Raw genomic sequence first — 22,471 nt, 5'->3', positions numbered from 1 at the left:
CTGGTGGATTGTCGTGAGGCCTCTGCCGGAAAGGAAGACAGTAGCCGTGGGCTATGATCTCCAGAACCCACACATCTGAAGTAATGGCACGACATTCTACAAGATGCTGCGCCAGCCTTCCCACAACCGGCGAACCTTGGGACATTTCCTCATGACTGACCTGAAGCGGCTGCGGCAGTGCCTGAGGGCAAAGAGGCAACTGCCCAAGCGGATTTGGCACCTCGAGTACCTTGTTTTCCACCTCTGGTACTCCTACGTTGGCCTCTTTGACTTGCAGCTCCCCTCGATCTACCAAAGGTTGAGTAATATCGAAAGGAACCTCCCCTCCATTGCTGTCCCCTAGGACGAAAAGGCAGAGGTTGGCGAACTGCAGCGCTCAACGACTACGTTGCAGCTTTGGAGGTCTGCAACCTCTCAAGGCTCTTGTCAGCCTTGCTGCCGAAAAGATGGTCACCATCAAAGGGCATGTTGAGAAGCCGGGCCTGCAAATCAGCAGCAAACCCCGACTTCCACAACCACACAAATCTGCGGATCACGGTGCTCGCCGCCATGGACCGGCTGACACAGTCTGCCACGTCCAGACCCAACTGAACGGATTCACACATGGCATCCTTGCCATCCTGTACAAGGGCAAGAAAGCCATCCCGTTCCTCCCCTTCGGGAATATGTTCAGCCGCCAATGAAACACAATTTCACAGAGTGGGAGTGAAACATGCTAAGGCACACACAGAGTTGGCTGCTTTCAAAGCCATACCCCCTGAAGAAAAGACTTTCTTCGCCCAACCGTCAAAACGTTTGTCGTCCCTATCAGGAGGGATGGTAGGGTACGACGCCTGTTTTGCTGGGGCCGTAGTCGCCTGCACCACCAAACTCTCCGGAGTAGGGTGCATGGACAAGTAGCAGGGGTCGCCACTGGCTGGGCGGTACTTTTTCGGCAACGACTTACCCACTGCCGGGAGACTCTCCAGAGCAGTCCAAGCCGCCGCCACCCTTTGTTGCAAAGCCATATGGAATGGCAATACCGGGTCAGTTGGTGGACCTTGGTCCAAGATATCCGTCAGGTCGTCCTGCAGAAAATCTACTGGTGGCGCAGACCACCCCAAGTACTCCGTCACCCTCGACATAGGCCGCCTGTACGAAGAGTCAGCATGCGTACCAGGCTCAGGCCTGCCAAACTCAACCTCCGGGGAGGTATCAAGACCACTGGCATCGTGCAAAGACTGACGCAAGTCTTCAATCTGGCTATGACCAGACAAAATCTCGTCAGGCACCTCATCCGGAACCAAACCTTCCTCAGACCCTTCCTCAACCTCAGAAATATAATCCAGAGGCTGGAATAAATCCCTGGAGGAGGGCACATAAAAAGGCTCAAAGAGAGGTCGCACCGACTTCTTCAGGGCCTACCTCAGGGTTTCCACCGATGTACGGGGTACCTCCGATAAAGCATCCTCGAAAGGCATCGAGGGCGTCGACAGAATCGGAGTCGACGTCGAGCGTGGCACTGGTGGCTTCGACACAGGCCTCGAGGGCAGAGCCCCGAGCGTATCCTTCGACAGCCTCGGCGCCAATGACTTCCTCAGAGGCGGAGCCTCAACAGAGTCCCTCTAAATCACCATCATCTCCGTGCAAAAGGCATCCCATTCCGCAGGAGAAGAGTGCTTGTTGGGACAAGCAACCTGCCGACGGGCAGAGGAATGGCGGGACCCACTCCGGGACCGAGACCCCCTGGACTTACGCCGATGATGCGGAGAGTCGCCTCTCGAATCGTCAGTCGAAAGCCCCGCGGATTTCGACTTTCGGGGCTTGGAAACCCTACTGACAGAAAGCTGCTTCTTCCGTTCCCGCAAGGCCTTCGATGTAAGCAACTGGCAATCGTCCGTGGCGTGGTCCTCACCGAGGCACCAGAGGCAGGCGTCGTGCGGGTCCGTCAGTGACATCTTGGAACCGCAGTCCTGACACTTCTTGAAACCCAGCCGGGGGTGGAAGAAGATGAAGACATGACTTCACAAACAACAAGTTCAGTAGAACCGATAGAAACTCAGAAGAACCAAGGTGTGCCGAGATCTCCAAAGCAAACACGTTCGTGGAAAAAACGGAACTGAGGCTATGGGCGTTGTGCGTCCTACTTATAACATCCGGGGACATCGGCTCGACGGAGGCCCTCGAGGACAGCGTATCAACGTCAGCGACGCAGGACGCAGAACATTTTCCCAAGCAGCACAGCTGTAGTGATTACCTGTCATAGATATGGAATACGTCAGAGGAACCAATCCCCTCAAACGAGAATTACTACAAGGTACACTGAGTTTTGAAGAAAACTCAACTACGAGTAATCCTGGCAGTGACATCTTATGTATTTTTCTTTCTATAATAGTGATTGACTTCAGGAAGGCTTTATGTCAAATATTTATTAGCCAAGCTTTGATAACACTTTTGATGTTACCTAGGATTAGCCTGGACACTAATGTTCCCACAAAGACTAGTTTTGAACTTTGTTAATCACCACCTTTGGACTTTGGTTGTAGTAATAAAGCATCCCTGAAGGGAAGAGATGTTTTGTAAGAGTAGATTAAGATGCTTTTATATCAAGACCTAGTCACCATGAGGTAAAGAGTGCACATGGGTAATACAGTTTTAAGTCATCCCATACTTAACGTTGGTTTATTAAGATTGTCATTATTTCTAGATTACTGCCCTAATATCCAACTATAACCCTTTTGATGTTTATCTAAATGAAAACTGGAAACAAATTCAGCTAACTCTCAATGGCCTTCATTTCATGGCATCGTCACAACAGATGATCCAAATAAGGCACCATCCTTAGATTTATCATAGATTGGCTGTACCTCGCGAATAATTCCTTTTAGATGAGGGAAGGCAAAGATGTTTTTATGGGAGGGCAAAAAGGGCACTTACCCAGGGCCCCACCTTGGAGGGGGGCCCCCCACAAAGCTGCCTGAACTGAAGTAAGATTCCATTGTTCACCAGTCCTAAATAGCACACGTAAGGATATTTTATGGGGTGCTGCTGAGGGTCTAAACCCATTGCCTTTCTATTTTGACAAGTACATTCTGCCTTGATCCATTCATCATGTATGGCTTTCTGTGTTCACTGTGTTATACATAGATTGTGTGTTCCTTACTGCACAATTCTGTAGCATTCTTTCCTTCCTGTGAGAATTATGTTGATCATGTGCAATAGGCAACAGTGAAATGCACATTGATAAATTGAGTGCCACAATGGTTCAGAAGATAGCTCAGTGTTTGAAGCACCCATTGCAGGGATATGTGTTCATATGCAAAATTAGACTATCACATTCCAGCAAGGCTAGATGAGCCTTTCCTATGTCTTAAGTTTATAAACCTGCCTGCATATGTACTTGGTTTTGCGGAATAACATCTGCTATTATCAGCAATGTACCTGCACCAGATAGGGGTGCTATAAAATCTAAATTATACGTATGGTGAAGGTCTAGAAATTGGTTTGTTCAGATGGAGTGTTGCAAAACCTAGGCAATCACCTCCAACGATAGAATACAATGTTAGTCCAAGAGGTGAATAAGTATCCAAATTCAAGACTATGGAACGAAAGAGTTCATGCTTGTATCCTGGATTTGCCAGCAGTTGATAAAGTGATCCTGATCAAATCATCTAATATATCTTACATTACTGTGCTGTCTTCTGTGAGGTTTGCCTACTTGCATGCTGCTGGTATCGTTTAGCACATTAGTTGATCTTTCTTCTTATGTAGGCCATTTGGGTGGAAGGGTTGGTAGACAGAAGAGAGCGGACCAGATGTTGCAGACCTCACAAAAGCATATTTTAAGGTCTGCTTGTTTGACACGAAAAAAGGTTTGATTTTTGGTTTAAGTCGAAGGATTTATGCACGTTTATGAATGAAAAGGTCACAAGCCAATGTTTTGGAAATATTTAAAGCTTTAAAATACAAAAGACAAATCCAGATTAAGGGCTTCATCACGAGTTGGGCGGTAACGCCGGCGCTATTAGCGCCGGCGCTAATAGACCTATCGCCAAACCCCCGGCGCCATTAGCGCCAGATCACGGGTTTGGCGAAACGGTTAGTGCCCATTCCCCATTGGGCCCATTCGGGAATTCCTGGGCCCAATGGGGAAAATTAGCGCCATTACCCGCCGGCGGTAATCGTGCCGATAATCGGCAAATTTGCTGCATATTTCCCCCCAGCTCAGAGCTGGGAGGAAATCCGCCAAAGCCATGATCTGGCAGTCCCTTAAATGCGGCGGTAATAGTGCTACCGCCGCATATAAGGGTTACCGCCAAACTCGTGATGAGGCCCTAAATGTGTTAAATCACATCGATTGGTATGCTGGTACTTATATACTTCCCTTGATGATGGAAAGAATTAAGCTATAACCATTCCCATTTTGCATAAAACCCTTCTATATTATTTTGTTTAAAAATGGTCATGTTTGGTAATGTGATTTGTGTACTTTCCAAGTCTGTTTTTTTATAAAAATCAGATTGTTTTGGTTCATGCAAGAACTGGTAAAGAAAGTGTTCAAATGCAGAAATTACAGAGTTGGCACAAATCCCAGCTTCACCCCTTCACCAATGTGTGATCCTGGGCATCTCATTTAATCTTGTATTGCCCAACCTCTCAATATTGCCACTCCCTAAACCTTTCAAAAGTGTTGGCCCAGAGTGATTTCCTTCTCATCGTATGATCTTCATAAAAGACGTATTCATGGTTTCCCTGCCTATAGGGTTGCTTCCACTTTAATAGTGAGCATATTTATATCGCACACCACTGGCATTTGTTCCTTTGATATCTAATGGCAACATTATTTGAATCCCATATCCCACTTCTAATCTCAGTCTGCCTGGATAAAGACACCTTCCTGGTAGCTTCTAATCTGCATCCACTATCCATGTTACAGGCGTGTAGCTTTCTCCTTCCTTCCAATTAGTCTCCTCTATCCATTCATGAGCACTTTTGCATTCTGTGAGGCAGCTAATGTGAGTTATCTGTCTATTATGGGTTACATGTACCTTTTACATACGGTCCTGCATTAATACTACAGGTTGCATACCTTCCTGGATTCTAATGATAAAATTATCCTGTATGTGCTAGAACAGTAACATCTTCGTAGGCTGCTATGTTGGTCTTCAAATGCTACTTGTTTATCATTCTGATTAGAGCAAGAATGAAGAGGGTAAGGGGTCTTAAAGGGAGTAAACGTGCTTATTATGCTGCAAGACAGCATATCAACCTATAGGTTGTGAGCCTGACGGGTGAGGGGTGGGGGGCGCGACTAGTATTCTTGATCCCTTAATTCATTTGATTTTGTGGAGGGGGCCCCAAAGATGTCCGTGCCCAGGGCCCCAAAACTGCTTAAGGTGGCCCTGAGGGAAGGAATAGGTTCAAAACATTAAATCTATAGAACATGACTATAAGAAAGTTGGATGTGGGCTAAGAAACACCTCTAAAATAAATAAAGCTAAAAAATGTATATTTAACTAAGGGAAATGCAAAACCTGCATTTGCTAAAGTAAACGGTATATACATTATATCTGCAATACAAAGTTAAAGGATACACACCTGCAGATTTGCCCCCAAACAAAGTATTTTCCATTAATTGAGTGGAATTTACAACTACACGTTGGGGTCCTTTTATGTATATAACCTGGTGGTAGATTTAAACTTCAACCAACATTCAAGGATTTAGAAACCACCTTTCTAAAGTGTAAGTTGCCCAGACTAGGCACAAGATACTGGCCTTAATTCTGTAAAGCAGGTGTGGTCTTAGTAGCAACTTCTCAAAAGGAAATGCACAATTTCTTTTTTGGTAGGGTTAGAATCATGTTTGGCATGAATGGTGTCATGACAACAATACGTTACCTTTAAGTGTAGTTCCCAAATATGGGCGTCATATGTTTTTGAATAGGCCCAATTCTCAGAAACCCCAGAACTTTAAAAGTGTAATTTAATATTTACAGAAAGGGAATTATTTCCTATTTTTTTAACAGCCTATACAAATAGCTGCATGCCCCTTTAATCATACATGCACTGTCAGCCTAATTTTCGACAATCAGTGCCGTTTAACTGTGTTGCAAATCTGCATCCTTCCCTTCAGATTCTTGATGCACTTAAATACCACAACATAATTAGATATCCTTAGTTTATACATATTGGGAACGAGGGCCCATTTATCATCATTATGTTTATTTTCGGAAATGCAAATTACATTCCATAAAGACAGTACAGAATATAAAACACAATACAAATATATTACAATAAGAAGGAACAAGTTACTTACCTGTAACTGTTGTTCTCCAGCATGGGTCTGGCATGGATTCACATGCTCATGAATATTCCCCGTCGTCAGGCTGGGAATCCTCAGTAAAGAAAAAACCAGTATCAGTTTCGTTTCTGATCTGTCTTTCGTAGTAATAACCAATCACTGGTCTCTGCGTCATACTGACCACAGCCAATGACTGCCCTCTACCTAAGCACCGCCTCTGGCAGCCATCTTCAGATTTGGAAGCACGTGAAGTGGCAGTATGACCAAGTGAAGAGCCGCAGAGGGGTAGGCGGGAGGGTTCACATGTGAATCCATGCCAGACCCATGCTGGAGAACAACAGTTACAGGTAAGTAACTTGTTCCTTCTCCAGCATGGGATCTGGCATGGATTCACATGCTCATGAATAAAGAATACATAGCAGTACACACATGCACAACCACGGGAGGTGGCAAAGGCTCACATTAAGCATTACCTCAAACTCAACATTAAGCATCTTACCTCCTCACCAGGCTCACCTCAGGCGAACAGGTTGCGCAGCACTGCTTGGCCGACCCTGGACTCCTCCCTGGAATCCCGATCGACGCAGTAGAATTTCGTGAAGGTGTGCGTCAACCTCCACGTAGCAGCCCTGCATATGTCCAGCAGGGGCACACCAGAAAGGAACGCCGTGGTAGCTGCGATCGCTCTGGTGGAATGGGCTCTCGGACGGCCAGGCAGCGGTCGGTTTGCCAACCGATGACAGTACATGATACAGCCGGAGAGCCATCTGGAAATGGAAGCCTTCGAGAGAGCCTTCCCCCGATTGACAGGTCCAAAGTTCACAAAGAGTTGTGACATCTTCCGAAAACACTTCGTGCGGTCCACGTAGAACTTCAGCGCTCTAGCCATATCCAGCGAGTGCAAAGTCCTCTCAGCCGGCGACAAAGGCGACGGGAAGAACACAGGCAACACCAAGGGTTCGTTGAGATGGAAGTCCGACGGTACCTTGGGCATGAAGGAGGGGTGCGTCCTGAGCACTACCCTCGTGTCGTGAAAAGTCAAGTACGGGGCCTTGCAGGAAAGGGCCTGGATCTCTCCCACCCGTCGTGCGGAGGTGATGGCCACAAGAAACGCTGTTTTCCACGACAGAAACTTCAACAGGGCCGAGTGCAGAGGCTCGAACGGAGGTCCCATGAGCTTGGTCAGCACCACGTTGAGCTCCCACGCCGGGGCCGGCGCCTTCACCGGCGGGAACGATCTGAACAGTCCCTTCATGAACTCTTTCACCAGACGATGAGACCACAGGGACGTCCGGCCCGTGGTTCTGGTGTATCGGGAGATCGCAGCAAGATGAATCTTGATGGACGCTTGTGCCAGTCCAGCTTTGGCCAGCGTCAGCAGGTACGGCAGTACCTGGGGAGCCGTAATCCGTAGAGGGTTAATCTTCTGTGCGTGGCACCAGACAGAGAACCTCTTCCATTTGTGTCCGTAGCATTTAAGAGTCGAGGACGCCCTGGCCTTTGCAAGAACCTCTCTGCAGTCGGCCGGTATGTCGTATCCTCCAAACTCTAGCGCTGCAGGAGCCAGGCCTGCAAGTTCAGTGATTTCGGGTCGTGGTGGAGGATGGCGCCTCCTTCCCTGGAGAGTAGATCCGCGTCCACCGGCAGCTTGATTGGCGGGGACGCTGACAAGTCCAGAAGGTCCGGGAACCATATCTGCCTCGGCCACGCAGGTGCGACGAGGATCATCCTGCACCGTGACCTCTTGAGATGGTTGACGAGCCGGATTAGCAGTGGCAAAGGAGGGAACGCGTAGAGGAACAGGCCCTTCCAGGGGAACGAGAAAGCATCGCCCATGCTCCTCGCCTGGGGAAACCTGCTGGCGAACCTCCGGCACTTGTAGTTCGTCGCCGTCGCGAACAGGTCAATTTGGGGTGTGCCCCACCGTCGGAAGAGGCGATCCACTAGATCCTGCCGTAATTCCCACTCGTGGCACGAGCGCAGCTCCCTGCTGAGTGAGTCGGCGATGGTGTTTTTTTATCCCTGCCAGATGAAACGGCACCAGAAACATCCTTTGGGCGAGTGCCCAATGCCACAGGTCCTGCGCCTCCTTGGACAGTGCTGGGGACCTGGTTCCGCCCTGTTTCCTGATGTAAAACATGGTGGTGGTGTTGTCAGTGAAGATCCTCACCACCTTGCCCTTGAGGGACGGAAGGAAGGACCTGAGGGCCCAGAACACTGCACGGAGCTCCAGGACTTTGATATGGAGGGACTTCTCTGTCGGGAGCCAGAGGCCTCTCGCGTACAGATTTTCGGTGTGCGCTCCCCACCCTTCCAGGGAGGCATCCGTGGTCACTGTCTCGTGGTGGTCTGGAAGTCCATGCCCGCCGTCAGATGCGCGCGGGTGCCCCACCACCGGACCGCTCGGCGGAAACTCTCGTCGAGTGTGATCCTCTCCTCGAAGCCGCCCGTCGTTTGGATCCAGCGCGCGTCCAGGAACTCCTGCAACGGGCGCATCCGGAGCCTGCACATGGGAATGAGGTAGATGCAAGAGGACATCATTCCGAGGAGGGACTTGATGGACCTCACCTTGGCCGCGTCGGAAACCAACATCCGCTGTACCTTGCCCAGGATGGACCTGGTCCTTTCCTCCGACGGGGAGGCCAGAAGGGACACTGTGTCGAGCTTCGCTCCCAGAAACAGTGCGTTTTGCGCGGGTACCAGGTGGGACTTGGCGTAGTTCACGGAGAATCCCAGGTCTGTGAGAAGTTGGACGGTCCTTGCCGTGTGGTCCACGGCGAGCTCCCTCTCTTGGCTCGGATGAGCCAGTCGTCCAGGTAGGGGTAGACGTGGATCCCCTCGCGGCGCAGCTGCGCCGCCACCGGTGCAAGGCACTTGGTAAATACCCTGGGTGCCGACCGTAGTCCGAAGGGGAGGGCTTTGAACTGGTAGTGACGCCCTTGGACCACAAACCTGAGGAATTTTTGGTGCCCCTTTAGGATGGGAATATGGAAGTAGGCATCTTCCAAATCCAACGACGACAGGAAGTCTCCTTCCTCCAGCTGACCCAGGACGAGCTGGAGGGTGACCATCCGGAACTTCTGCGCCTTGATGAACTTGTTCAGACGTCGCAGGTCTAGGATGGGGCGCCATCCTCCCGTCTTCTTCTGCACGAGGAAGTATCTCGAGTAAACTCCGGAGCCCCGAAGCCTCTTTGGGACAAGTTCGATGGCGCCCTTCCTGAGCAACGCCTTTACCTCCAGGAGAAGCTGAGGGACGTGAAGCTCTCTCCTGGCCACGGGGGGGACGCGCGGGCACCTTCTTTGAAACTCGAGCGGTTGGCCCCGGGCCAAGGCGTCCAGCACCCAACGGTCGGTGGAGATGGACTCCCACACGCTGACGAAGCTCGCCAGCCGGCCTCCCACCGGAGTGCTTCGGTGTGGGCCCGACCTCACGGCCGGTTCAATCCTGTTTCGACAAGGCTTTGCCGCCTTGACCTCCTTGGCGATGACGGCGGGGTCCTCCAGACTTGCCTCGTCCTCTGTAGGCCTCTTGAGACGACGAGCGGGCCGCTTGACGGTAGGTAGAGAAACCGCCGCCGGAACCTTTGGAGGCGCCCTTGCCTCCGCTGCTCCAAAAGGGCGTCCGTCGTTGCTGTAGAACCCCAAGGGCCCGGGCCATCTCAGTGTCCGCTTTAATGGCCTGAAGGGAATCGTCCACTGTTTTCCCAAACAGGTTGTTCCCATCGAACGGCATGTCCAGGACTCTGGTCTGTACGTCTTGACGGAAGTCCGTAGCCTTGAGCCATCCACGCCGCTTAAGGCACACGCCGTTGCCCAACTGGCGAAATCCAGTGTCGGCGATGTCCGTCGCAATAGTGATGGCGTGGTCCGACGCCACCTCACCTTCCTGTAGGATCTCCAGGGCATCCGCCCTCTTGTCGTCCGGTAGGAAGTCCAGCAGGGGAGCCAGTTTGTACCATAGCTCCCTGTCGTAGCGGGCCACGATAGCCAAGGCGTTGGCCGCTTTAATCGTCGTCGCTGCAGACGAGATGACCCTGCGTCCCATAGCGTCCAATTTCTTTCCCTCGCCGTCCGGTGGGGAAGTCGATGTGGAGGCCCCCCCCCCCCCGCTTTCTTCCTGTCCGCCGCGGAGACGACGGAGTCCGGGGTAGGCTGCGCCCGGAGGCACAGGGGGGCCGCGTCCGGGACCCGGTACTTCTTTTCGTACCGGTCTCTTCTAGCTGGCGTCGTGGAAGGGTTCTTGAGGAGGGCGAGGCCCTCATCCCAAATGTCGTCCAGTAGAGGCACCGCGAGGACCGTCTTCCTCTTGGCCTCGCGCTGTTGATAAAGGAATCCTTCCTTTTTCTTCTCCTCAGGGCAGAGTTGGAAAAGCTCGGATGCCCTGGCGATCATGGAGTGGAACGATCCAATCTCGTCGGGCGGAGAGGCCCTGGTGGGAGGTGACAACGGGAGATCCTCGTCGTATACCTCGTCGTCCGTACCCGTTGCTGCCGTGTCAGTCCCCGTATCATCCCCTCGGGTGGACGGGGAGGAGGGCTGGACGGGTCGCGACGGCTGAAAAGGAGGTGGAGGGTGAATCCTTGGGAGGGGAACACCCGAAGGTCCCGGTTCAGGATCCCCCGACGGGAGAGGCTCCTCCGTCGGCAACGGTAGTCTCGTCCTTACCTCTGAGCATAAGGACTGTATAGCCAACAAAATGGCCGCCGAGTTGTCTTGCGGCGCTGGCAGAGGGGAATCCGACGGGCGATCAGGGGCCCCGTCGGCACCCTCGACGCTGTCGTCGTCACCTGCGTCGGGATCCATCCCGACGGGCCGGTCTTCATCCACGCCAAGGCCGTGGCTTAAGACCTCGATCAGCTCTTCCTCTGAAGCCGAATCTACGACGATGCCCTGCCCCCCCTTTTTCTTCCCCGCCGGGGATTTCACGGGGGTCCTATCGATGGGCACAAAAGAGGACTCCCTCCGAGGTGGCAGGGAGACTCTGAGCCCCGAGGTCGCCACCACTGGTGTAGCCTCCACAGGCTGAGCCAGGGCCGCTGCGACAGTATCGATAGAGGGCTTGGCCGGATGGATTAAGGCCTTCACCACCTTAGGTGCGCTCACCGCCTTATCCTTGAGGGGGGGACACTGCCTCGCTCCCCCTCCGATGGGGCCTTCGAGCTCGACCGGGGCCTCTCCAGGAGCTTCGCCGGGTGCTCGCCCTTCCTCTTACCCGACCCAGAGCGTTGGCTCGTGGCTGAAGGTGCCGGGGAGGGTGCACCCTGCCTGGCGCCCGTAGAGCCCGACCGTTCGGCGCTCCCGGTGCCAGCGGACTCGCGGTGCTTGGCCTTGTGTTAGACCCCCGTCGCGGGGGCGTCCTCAAAGGTCTTAGAAGACCGCTCGGATTTCTTCCTCTTCTTCTCGCCTGACGGGCTCTTCCCTTCCAGCCAGTTGGCGAGGCGTTGGTGGCGGTCCTTCATGGTCCGCTCCGACATATTGCCGCAAAACGCACAGTCCTTCTCCACGTGCGTCTTGTCCTCATGTAAGCAGTAGAGACAAAAGGAGTGTTCGTCCTCCTTAAAGACGTTCTGCAGCTGGCATCCAGGGCAGACCCTGAACAGCTTTCCGGGCGTCGAGCTTCCCTTCTCCTGGGCCTGAGAAGCTTCTGGAGTCCTCCAAAACATAGCTCGACGAAATCTTCACCCTTGAGGGGCGCAGACGAATCCGACACGGGTCCCCGTTGATCGGATGGAGAGTTGGTGGAGCTTGAGGCTCTTTTGACTGGAAAAAACAAAGTTTTGAGAAAAAAACGTGAAAAAAATAGCACTAACGCTCGAGAGCAATAGCACGAGGATCCCAACACATGAACGTGCGGTAAAAATCTGAAGATGGCTGCCAGAGGCGGTGCTTAGGTAGAGGGCAGTCATTGGCTGTGGTCAGTATGACGCAGAGACCAGTGATTGGTTATTACTACGAAAGACAGATCAGAAACGAAACTGATACTGGTTTTTTCTTTACCGAGGATTCCCAGCCTGACGACGGGGAATATTCATGAGCATGTGAATCCATGCCAGACCCCATGCTGGAGAACAATAGCTATTAAATCTCTAAAGAACCCAAAAACAATTCACAACCTACCACATTAATAACCAAACAGATTCATTTTTCATGTCATACTTCTGAGCATATGTTTCCACAGGTAAAGTGCTGATTTTAAGTATGTAAGAAGGGACCAACCCACACAGGGTTAGTCAGCCCACAAGAGATATATTAAAGCAGGCCGATACTGCACAAAACCCATTTCAAGCAGTAAGGGCCGTAGGACAGAACCTCTCACTCTCGCACATGCAGGACAAATAAATACCAGGTTTGCAAGGTCCTCATGTGGCGCATCACACAGAGGGCAAGACCGATTGGGATCCCCCAGACCAAGCCGCCATGACTGCCCGTATTGGGACACAGTTAAACCGTGCCCTAAGTACGCAGTCTGTCTGGAATTCTGCCCACAGCAAATACTTCTGATGGTCATGAACCCTCTGTTCTTGGATTTCAGCAGCTCCCAACTTTCTCTATTGTAGCTAACATGCTCGTAGAAACGGGCGGTGCACAATTTTATCTCGCCTCTGGAGAGCATACTGCGGGCCGGAACATATGAGTGGTATTTATTGCCCTCAATTTTTTCATAACGTGGCGCGGCCATGGGACCGTACCACCAGAATCTTTGGCAATATAAGTGATCAGTTCCTGGGTAAGAGTAGCTCCTTCGTTTCCCGAAAGCCCGAGCCAGTGCAGGGCGGGCTGCAAGGAAACCACATCCCTGATTGGCTTACAGCCCAGTTCCATGTATACTCCAAAACGTGGAGCCGACGATGGCAGGCCCAACAGTTTCTTGAAAAAGGATTCTCCACTATTTGAACAAAGTCTACATTAGCTTAGCTCTACAGCTACATACCAAATCTGGCCAACGAGGCCACCATGCCTTTGTACACAATAAATCAATTGGCCCGTCTTTAAACATGGTCATTGCCCTGATAACCCTACCCAGAGCCTGCTTGAACCACACAGCCCGTTTCAATATATGGGCAGTGGCACAGAAGCTGGCGGGAAACCTGACCCCCAGGTAGTCGAAATGATCAACCCTGGGGATCACTGCTCTTACAATGCATGACCCTGAATTTAACCATACCCCTTCCCTTCCAACAGACCATTATCAGTTAAATCTCCTCAGAGGTACTCTACCTTTTCTCACTTTCCCCCAGCGGCTCACTGTCTCCAGAGCCCTGGTTCTCTCTAGACTCGACTATTGCAATAGCCTCTTCCTCAACCCCCATGCTTCTGCCCCGTGCCCTCTGCAACTCATCCAGAACAGAACTGCAAGACTTATCCTTGGCCTCAATGTCATAAATCACCAAAGTATCTTATGAAAAGGATACGGTAAACCAAAAGGATACAATTGATAGGGGTCTTCCGGATCCTTAAATTCACACAATTTGATAGTAGTGATGTCAATTTAGACCTTCCAAATGATACAACTCTCTGACCGGTAAAACAGGCAGAGAGAAGGATCACTGGAAAGGGCGTTCGAGAGTAATAGGAAGGCAGCCTAGGAAAAATAAAGCATCATGAGAAACTATCCCAACTAATTTCTCTGATATAATGGCAATAATGCTAATTCCAACACTAATCTGTAGGCTTAGAACTGGAGTATCCACCAAAGTCTATGAAGAATTCCAGGAAAAGAACCAACGACAAATGAGGGAAGGTTAGTAAGGGAGACTTATCCCGAATGGCACGAGGCTCACGCTAGATACCGGGTTGGTGCACCACAGGATAGCGTCCATAGTTCTGTGCACGGTCACCTTCAAATAAAAATTGTAGATAAACCTTCCTTTCCCATAAAGAACAAGAACAGAACAATATTGAAATGAGTCCACCTGTTATATCCTCACAGGTTCAAACCAACCGCATGCTGAATACACGCAACAAGAATATACGCCGCCAGAACAGCTGCGCTCGATGAGTTCCAACGTCCACGTGGGATTTTACACGTGAACCAAGTACACGCAGCCAGGCTAGCCGCGCTTGAAGAGTTCCAGCGTCTGTATGGGATTTTGCACGCGAACCAAGTACACGCAGCCAGGCCAGCCGCGCTTGAAGAGTTCCAGCGTCCGCGTGGGATTTTGCACGCGAACCAAGTACACGCAGCCAGGCCAGCCGCAGCGTCCGCGTGAGAGTGAAAGTGGAAACGCGTGAGAGTGAAAGTGGAACTCCTCAAGATCTTCCTCTTCTCCTCCTCCTCCCCCTCCCCCTACCCTGCTAACCTAGCTCTTTTCTTCCCTCCCCCTCTCCCTCCTCTTCCTTACAGCTTGCGACTGGCCCCCTGGTGTACCTCGGGAGTCTCACAGGTCCCGGGCACCCCCGCCAGTCCTCCCTCGCACTTTCCTCAGGGCCCTGCATCCCACCCTCCCTCATTGCACTTCAGATTTAACCCAAGAGAGTGGCTCTCGCTGGTCTACCCTCGGTCTCCACCGACTGTGTGCACTTGGACCTCCCACTCCCTGTGACCTTCTTTGCACTTGCACAATCCGAATGCAACGTGCTGGAAGATCGTATTCTCCCTTTCCCTCACCCTTAATTGCACTTGGTAAAACAGCAGAATCGAAATCAGGCCAATTTGCTGTCTCTCAACTGTTAAATGTATGATATGCCCTTACTCTGCCTGAGCATACTATTATCGCCTCAGAATTTTAAGGGCTCTGTGCGACTGTTGTTTTTCCCCCCATGTTCCCACCCTCCTTGAGCGCTTTGAATCACTTGCCGGTGTATAGGCGCTTTATAAATAAACATTACTGCCGACTTTGCTGCATTTACCACTAGGTCTAACCCATCCCTAAAAACAGCATATTCAGAGATGAGGGAGTGCAGAGCTCTCTGGGGATGCGCCATCAAGACAGAAGCATCAAGTATACAAGAACCTGGAGAGATGGACTACCTATCCTGGGTATATCCGGAGAAGAGTTTTAGAGGTGTTTATAGAGGCCATTAATATACAGGCAGAAAAAGAGGCACCAGGACGCAGCGCTGGCGCACCTGAAGTTCAACTGCGAAAAAACCTGTACATCCATAAGACACAAATTCTGGAGAAGAACATTTTACTTACCCCTGGTATGGTTCTTTCGACTGGCTTTTCCTCACATAGTCCATCCAGTGTCCGCTGCTTCTTGTTTCTCAGCAAACGGCACGGTTTGTCGTCGACTCGTGTCTCCCTCAAAAGCCTCAGTCTGCTCGAGCATGACATTGTCAATGGTAGATTTATTTATTATTTACTTTTTAAATTTATAAAGCGCAAAACAGCACAGGGGCATCGTGGCGCTGTTACAAGAAGGCGCCTTAGTTACATTGCACATAGAGATGTGTTACATATGCAGATTACATACCGTTGGGTATTAGATCAGATGGCATTTTTGCAAGGTACAGTGTGTGTAGCTAACAATTGTAAAAGTTCAGACAAAAAGTGTTTTGATAGCTTTACAGAACACTAGGGGGAGGTTTCCGATCTGAGGTGGGGTGGGAGGGAGATCCATTGCGTGGCAGTGATGAAAGGGAAGCTGGATCCCCCAGCTCTAGCTCAATTGACTTTGGGCAGTGTGAGGAGATTGGAATAGGGTGTTCTGGTTGGTCTACCAGCTACTGGTCTGTTTATTCTCTGTGTTAGGTAGTTAGGTAGTTAGGGGCCGAGTGATTGATGCATTTAAGGGTGATGGCCAGTGTTTTGAAGAAGACGCGTTCTTTTAAGGGAAGCCAATGGGCCTGTCTCCTGGCAGAAGAGATGTGGTCTCTTCTGGGAATGCCTATGGTTGCACACACCGCGCCCATTGCCTCAGTTCTTAGTTTTCCAGCCTCATAACATAAGATGACCAGACGTTGGAAGAGAGGAAGGTGTGAGGCATGTGTGTAGGCATCACAGAGAAGGGCACAAACAACAGATTCAAAGTTCAAACAAAAAGGTTTTATTAACTTAAATATCGGGATGGTTAAAGGCCTAACTTGCCCTATGCTAAGGTGGCATTTCTCTACCTAAAGAAACTAAGGAAAGACTGAGTCAGAAAGTTCAACTTAAAAGTCTGTCTGTGTCCAAAACCACTAAAGCTATACAGTGTAGGTATGTCAGCAATAAAAGAAATAGTGTTCCAAATAAAGTTCTGAGCTTCTTCCACCTCCAGGCTTACTTTTCAGCTCCCCTGCCCCAAATTCAAAGCAGTTCCGCAAAACTCTTGGGGTTCCCTTCCCAAGTTCAAGATAGATGGTTCAAAGTGGGGGGGCGTGGGTACAGGGCATTGAGATAGGAAGTGATCCCGAGGTGCTCCTGCTGATCCTTTATGATCCGGATGAAAAGCTATATACTGAACTGGCTGTGACGCACAAAGTTGATGCTGAGAATGCATGAATATGCAGGGAACAACGGGAGCAGATCTTCACAGTGATTTATAGCATGGTCTGTGTATCGTGAGCTGGAGCAGTGTTGCAGCAGCCCGTCGGCGAACAAACCAAAATGTCGATCGAATGAGGACAAAAGGAATCAGCCACCGGACCACATTAAAGAAAAGCGAGGCCATACCACGGACGAGACAAGCCTTCGATCAGCTGGAAAACTATAAGTTACTCACCGTAGTGACTAACGTACTCTTAGTCCATAGTCCCCTTTCCTCCATACTGCATGGGCGTCCCTCGCAAGTGACGGGAGACGGAACCTTTTTCACCAGAAAACTCTTCTTTCCCTCTAAAATTTAGAGGCATGCGGAGGCACGGCCCTGGGAGCATGCGCTGCCCTGACTCCGCCCTCCAGCGCCACACCTCAGTCCCCAAAGACGCGTCGACAACAGGTTTACAATTGCCTAATGACACTAGAATATTAGGGGGGAGGATGGTGGGACGTATGGCGGAAAGGAGACTATGGACTAAGAGTACGTTAGTCACTACACTGAGTAACTTATAATTACTCTTACGTCCCGTCCCCTTTCCTCCATACTGCATGGGCGATTACAACTGAATGTAGCCCCAGGGTGGAGAGCAGAACCTCCTTAAGCAAACAGGTTCTGGAGAACCGCCTGCCCGAACTCCACATCTGATCTGGAGCCGGCGTCCAAACAGTAATGTTTGCAGAAGGCAGAGGGAGTGGCCCATGTGGCCGCCCTGCTGATGACCTGCCAGGGGACATGGCGCTGAAAAGCGATGGCTGTTGCCTTGGCCTGCACCGCGTGGGCATGCATGTTCGCCGGAAGGGGTCTATGCTGGCCCTCGTACACTTCCTTGATGGCCGAGACCATCCAGCGGGAGATGGAGGCTTTGGAGGCCCGATAGCCCGGCCTGGAGCCTCCAAAGGTGACGAATAGGGCATCTGACTTGCGGAAGCCCTTGGTCCTGTCCAGGTAGAATTTCAGAGCATGCCTGACATCCAGGGAGTGCAGGACTCTCCGAGGCTCGTCCTTCGGATCCGCAAGAATGTAGAAAGGACGATCTCCTCGTTCAAGGGGAAGGCTGATTGAACCTTAGGTAGAAATGCCGGATGTATTCGCAGAACCACCTTGTGGAAGGTGGTGTTCGGCTCCGAGGAGACTAGAGCCTGGATCTGGCTGACCCTGCGCGCTAATGCAAGGCCGACTAGCAAGGCCGTCTTGATGGTGACCAGCCTGATGTCCGCCATCGCCATAGGCTCGAAAGGCTTGTGCGCGAGGGCGCCCAAGACTAGGTTTAAATCCCACACAGGGTGTGGTTTCCTGATGGGCGGGTAGAGTCTAGCGAGCTCAGCCAAATGTCTCTTGACTATCGGATTGGAGGAGGAGAAGACCCCTTCCTCAGAGTTCCTGTATGCCCCAATGGCTCAGAGGAATTTGCGCCAGGTGTTGGCAAGGTGCGCTGAGAATGACAGCACGTCGTCCAGTGAACAAGCCAGCGGGTCAATATCCTTGGCGTGTGCCCAGTGGCACAACCTGGTCCATTTACTCTTATACTGGGCTCTGGTAGCCTTGCTCCTGGCCCCTTGTCGGATTTCAAGGTTGGCTTGAGATAGGCTGAGCTGGCTGAGCGTCGCCTGCTCAGGAACCACGCTGTGAGGGCCAGCTTCTCGGGAGCGGGGTGGACGCTACCCCCTTGTTGTGTCAGAAGATGTGCTGGGCCCGTCGGGAGGTGGTTTGGAGGGACCACCGAGAGGCTGAGGAGCTCCAAGAACCATGGCCTGGCTGGCCACCACGGGGATATCAGAATAAGGTCGAGTTGATGAGACTCCTTGAACTTGCAAAGAACTCTGTGAATCAGTCGAGTGGGTGGGAAGGCGTATGCTGACATTCCGCTCCACTGGATCCACAAGGCATCGCCCAGGGAGCCTAGACCCTTCCCCTGCCAGGAGGCGAACCAGGAGCACTTCTCGTTGTGCCTGGTGGCAAACAGATCCACCTGGGGGAGGCCCTAGCAGTGGAAGATCTCCTGTGCAACGAGGTCGTTCAGTTGCCACTCGTAGTTGTCTGCTCCCAACCTGCTGAGCCTGTCTGCTTCCAGGTTGGATTCCCCCGGAAGGTGCACCGCTGCGAGATAAATGTTCTCCAATTTCCATTCCCACATGTTGATCGCCAGTCTGCACAGGGAAGGGGACCTGCCCCCCCCCCCCCGTTTGTTGATGTAGTACATACTGGGTCGAGTTGTCCGTCTAGATGGCGTTCGGCTCCAGCCAATTGATGTGGAATTCCTGTTTCTGGAAGGGCCACGTGCCGTGAACCAAGAGGTCCTCGAGGGTGGCTCCTGAGCCCTCTAGGAAGGAGTCTGTGGTGATAAGACACCTGTGTGATGGGGGACCAGAAGTGTTTGCCCGTCCGCAGGTTGCAGTCCTTGGACCACCATGTGAGGTCTGTGTGCAAAGAGCCGGGGATCCTGATAATTTCAGCCTGGGATCCCCTCTCCTGATTCCACGACGCTGCAAAGTGGAGCTGAGTCCGCCTCATCATGATTCGTGTGGGGGACGGCCAACAGTCCTGCTGCAAAAAGTCCCAGTAGGTGCTGGAACCACCAGGCCGAAGTAGAGCTTCGGCGGAGAAAGTGGGATGTGGCCTCCTGATGGCCGCTATCTTGTCCTCCGAGGGGAAGACCCTCTCGGAGCGTGTCCCCCATATTAGGCCCAGGAAGGTCAAAGACTGCGTGGGTTGCAGCTGGGATTTCTTGATGTTGAGCGAGAAGCCCAGGTCGTGTAGCGTGCTCATCAGTGCCTGTGAAGAACGGTGAACCGCTTCCTGAGATGTAGCCCTGACGAGCCAGTCGTCTAGGTAGGGGTATATATGAAGGCCCTCGGCCCGGAGGAGGGCTGCCACTGCATTCATGAGTCTGGTAAAGACCCTGGGTGCCGAGTTGAGGCCAAAGGGGAGGACCTTGTACTGAAAATGGAAGCCCATGTCCGAATCGGAGAAAAGAACGATGGGGTTGCCAGATCGGGACATGGAGATAGGCGTCCGACGGGTCCAGGGAGCACATCCAGCATCCCCTGCCTAATGTCTCTGCGATAAAGGCTGGAGTCACCATCTTGAATCTCTGAAGAGGTAAGCAGAGGTTGAGCGTGGAAAGGTCCAGTACAACACTCAGGCCAGCCTGGTTCTTTTTCTCAATGGCGAAGATCCTGGAGTAAAAGCCCAATCCTCGCTGAGAGGCTGGGACTTCCTCCACAGCCTGGCTCAGGACGAGCGACCGAATCTCCGCCAAAAGAGTTGCCGTCCCAACTTGAGGGAGAGGAGGAGAGGAGGGAGGAAAAGCAGGGATAGGTAAGCAGTATCCTGAGGAGACTACTGACAGAATCCAAGGGTCTGAAAGGTGTTGTCGCCAGAAGTGAGCGTAAGGGCAAGCCTGCCCCTCACTGGCGACTCGTGGACCCGTAGTGGTCCGTCAAGACTTCTTACCATCTGAGGCAGAGGAGGGGGACTGGAAAACCCTTGCCCCGCCCCCCTTTTGATGCTTGTGCCGACCAGGGGTCGGCGAGCGTTCCGGCTGCCGAGACCTCCGTTCCTGGAAGCCGCAGAAGCCTCCAGATAAACAATCTTTATCCGAGCGTTGCTGGGACTGGGAGTATGCTTTGGGCGTGGCCTTTGTCAGAATGGATAAAGACTTGGCTGTCTGAGAGCTAGTCTTCTTTTTGTCCACCTCCTCATCTGTGCTGGAGTGAAAGAGGTCGCTGCCCTCGAAGGGCAGGTCTAAAATACGTTCCTGGACATCCGGGTTGAATTTGGTTGTCTGGAGCCAGGCCATCCTTCTCATGTCCGTGGCAATACAGATGGCAGGTCCAGAGGTATCAATGTGTGCCAGAGTGAACTCCATGATATCCTGCGCCACGAGCTTGGCTTCGCTATCCCCGCCTTAAAACGTGATTGGCTGTGGGCGGGGAGTTCCAGGAAGAAGTCAGCAATTTCCCGCCATAATCTCTGGTTGGCGGCAGCCAGCATGGTGTCTGCGTTGGCCTGTCGCGGATGCAAGGAAGCATTGGAATACAGCTTCTTACCGTATGCCTCCAAGGTTTTCTCCTCCTTGCCTAGCAGTGCCGTAGATGACGAAGACGAGGACTGAGGCTTGGAGAAGTGTGAGGGTGAGGATGGGTGGAGAGCAAGAGTGTATCCCCCTCCATCTGCCTGTACTTGGCGTCCAGGCGGCAGTTGACTGGCTGGACGGAGTGTGGTTTGAGCCAACCCTTTTTGGCGAGGGAGACTACATCAGTTTGCATTGGAATTCCTGTTCTGCGGAAGGGCGTTTTCTGAGGACTTCAGCGAGGACGTCCTCCACCATCGGTGCGACCTGTGGCTGTCGCAGGCCCAGGCATTCCGCCAGGCCCGCAATACGTTTGTGGAAGGCCCGGGCTGATGATGGCGTGTCAGGGTCCTTCTCCTCATCAGTATCCTGAGGATCTGGGGGATCCTGTGGAGGAGAAGGAGTATCCGGAGCCGGAGGCTGGGGCACAGGGGGCCAACGCCGGAGGCTGAGGAAGTGGCGAAGGCTGGTACAGAACCGCCTGTGGAATCAGCTGAGGAGCCGGCGGAGGAGGCAGTGCCGGGCCGGAGGCGTTGGCGCAGGTGCCTGTGGTGCCGCTAGCATAGCAGGGAGGACTTCTCTGACAGCGTCCTTGATGATATTCCCCATATCAGAAGATTTCATGAGGCCGAGGAACCTCTCGAAGGTCCGTCCTCGCTGGCCGAAGAGGAGGAGGGCACTGAGGAACCTCTCGAAGATCCGTCCTCGCTGGCCGAAGAGGAGGAGGGCACTGAAGGGGTTACTAGAGGCAACTGAGGCTGCTGCCGACCCTGCATTTTCGGACGCAATGAAAAGCAGCCCTGCGCATAAGAAGGGTAGGCCGTAGGCCACGTACCTGGTTGATGCCAGTCTCACCTCGATACTCGTTCTTCGACGAAGTCTTGCGGAGGCGTCGAATGGGCATCCTTATCTGGCCTGTCGGCCATTTTGTTAAGATGCCTACCATGTGGCTGAGACGTGTTGCTCAGCTTGTCGCTGCGGCCCTCTGTCAAGTCTCTTATGTGCGAGGTGCGCGACCTGGCCTGCTCCTCGGGCACCTGCCCGGTAGGTGAATTAACCTCGACCCGGGGGTCGTTAGAGCTGGGTTGAAGCGCCCCCTCGGAAGTACTGCCAGTTACAGGGCATAGCCCCTCAGCCATGATGCCGGTACAAGGGGATGGAGCCCCTCAGGCGCAAGCCTGGTAAAAGAGCCTAGCGGCCCCTTAACCCTGGCACCGGGAGGATCCGAGGACCCCTCAGCCCGAAGGCCGGTAGCCATGACAGCCTCAGTGTGCGAGTTGGTAAAAGAACCTGATCGGTCTCTCCCGCATAGGAGAGTCCCTGGGTAGGAGTCTCCCTTGTGGGGTGCAGATGAAAATATAGGCCCTACCTCTGGCCTGGAACGTTTCATGAAACTCTTGAGGTCCTCCAGAGGAGATTGCTGGAAGATCTCCCTCCACCTGGCTTGTCTGTTCTTCAGCACTTTCGTGGACAGCGAGCCACACGCCGACCAGATTTACCAACCGTGGTCTGGGCCAAGGCAACGTAGGCAGAGGTCGTGGGGGTCTGAAGTTGGAAAAGGCCCGTTGCAGGATGGGCACCTGCTGAACCCTGTCGAAGTCAACATGCGCCGGGGTGGAGCTGTGGCGTCTGAGGACCAAGTACCTATTGAACA

General features: G+C 52.3%; 1 protein-coding gene across 1 annotated transcript in view; it reads right to left on the bottom strand.

Moving 5' to 3' along the window:
- LOC138453804 (zinc finger protein 11-like) overlaps positions 1 to 22,471 on the bottom strand; it is a 2,054,811-nt gene that overhangs the window by 452,136 nt on the left and 1,580,204 nt on the right. The gene's annotated exons all lie outside the window — the stretch shown is intronic.

Source organism: Ambystoma mexicanum, chromosome 4p, assembly GCF_040938575.1.
Source record: "Ambystoma mexicanum isolate Mex_15411 chromosome 4p, UKY_AmexF1_1, whole genome shotgun sequence".
Lineage (NCBI taxonomy): Eukaryota > Metazoa > Chordata > Amphibia > Caudata > Ambystomatidae > Ambystoma > Ambystoma mexicanum.
This window is presented reverse-complemented; position numbering and strand designations above follow the sequence as displayed.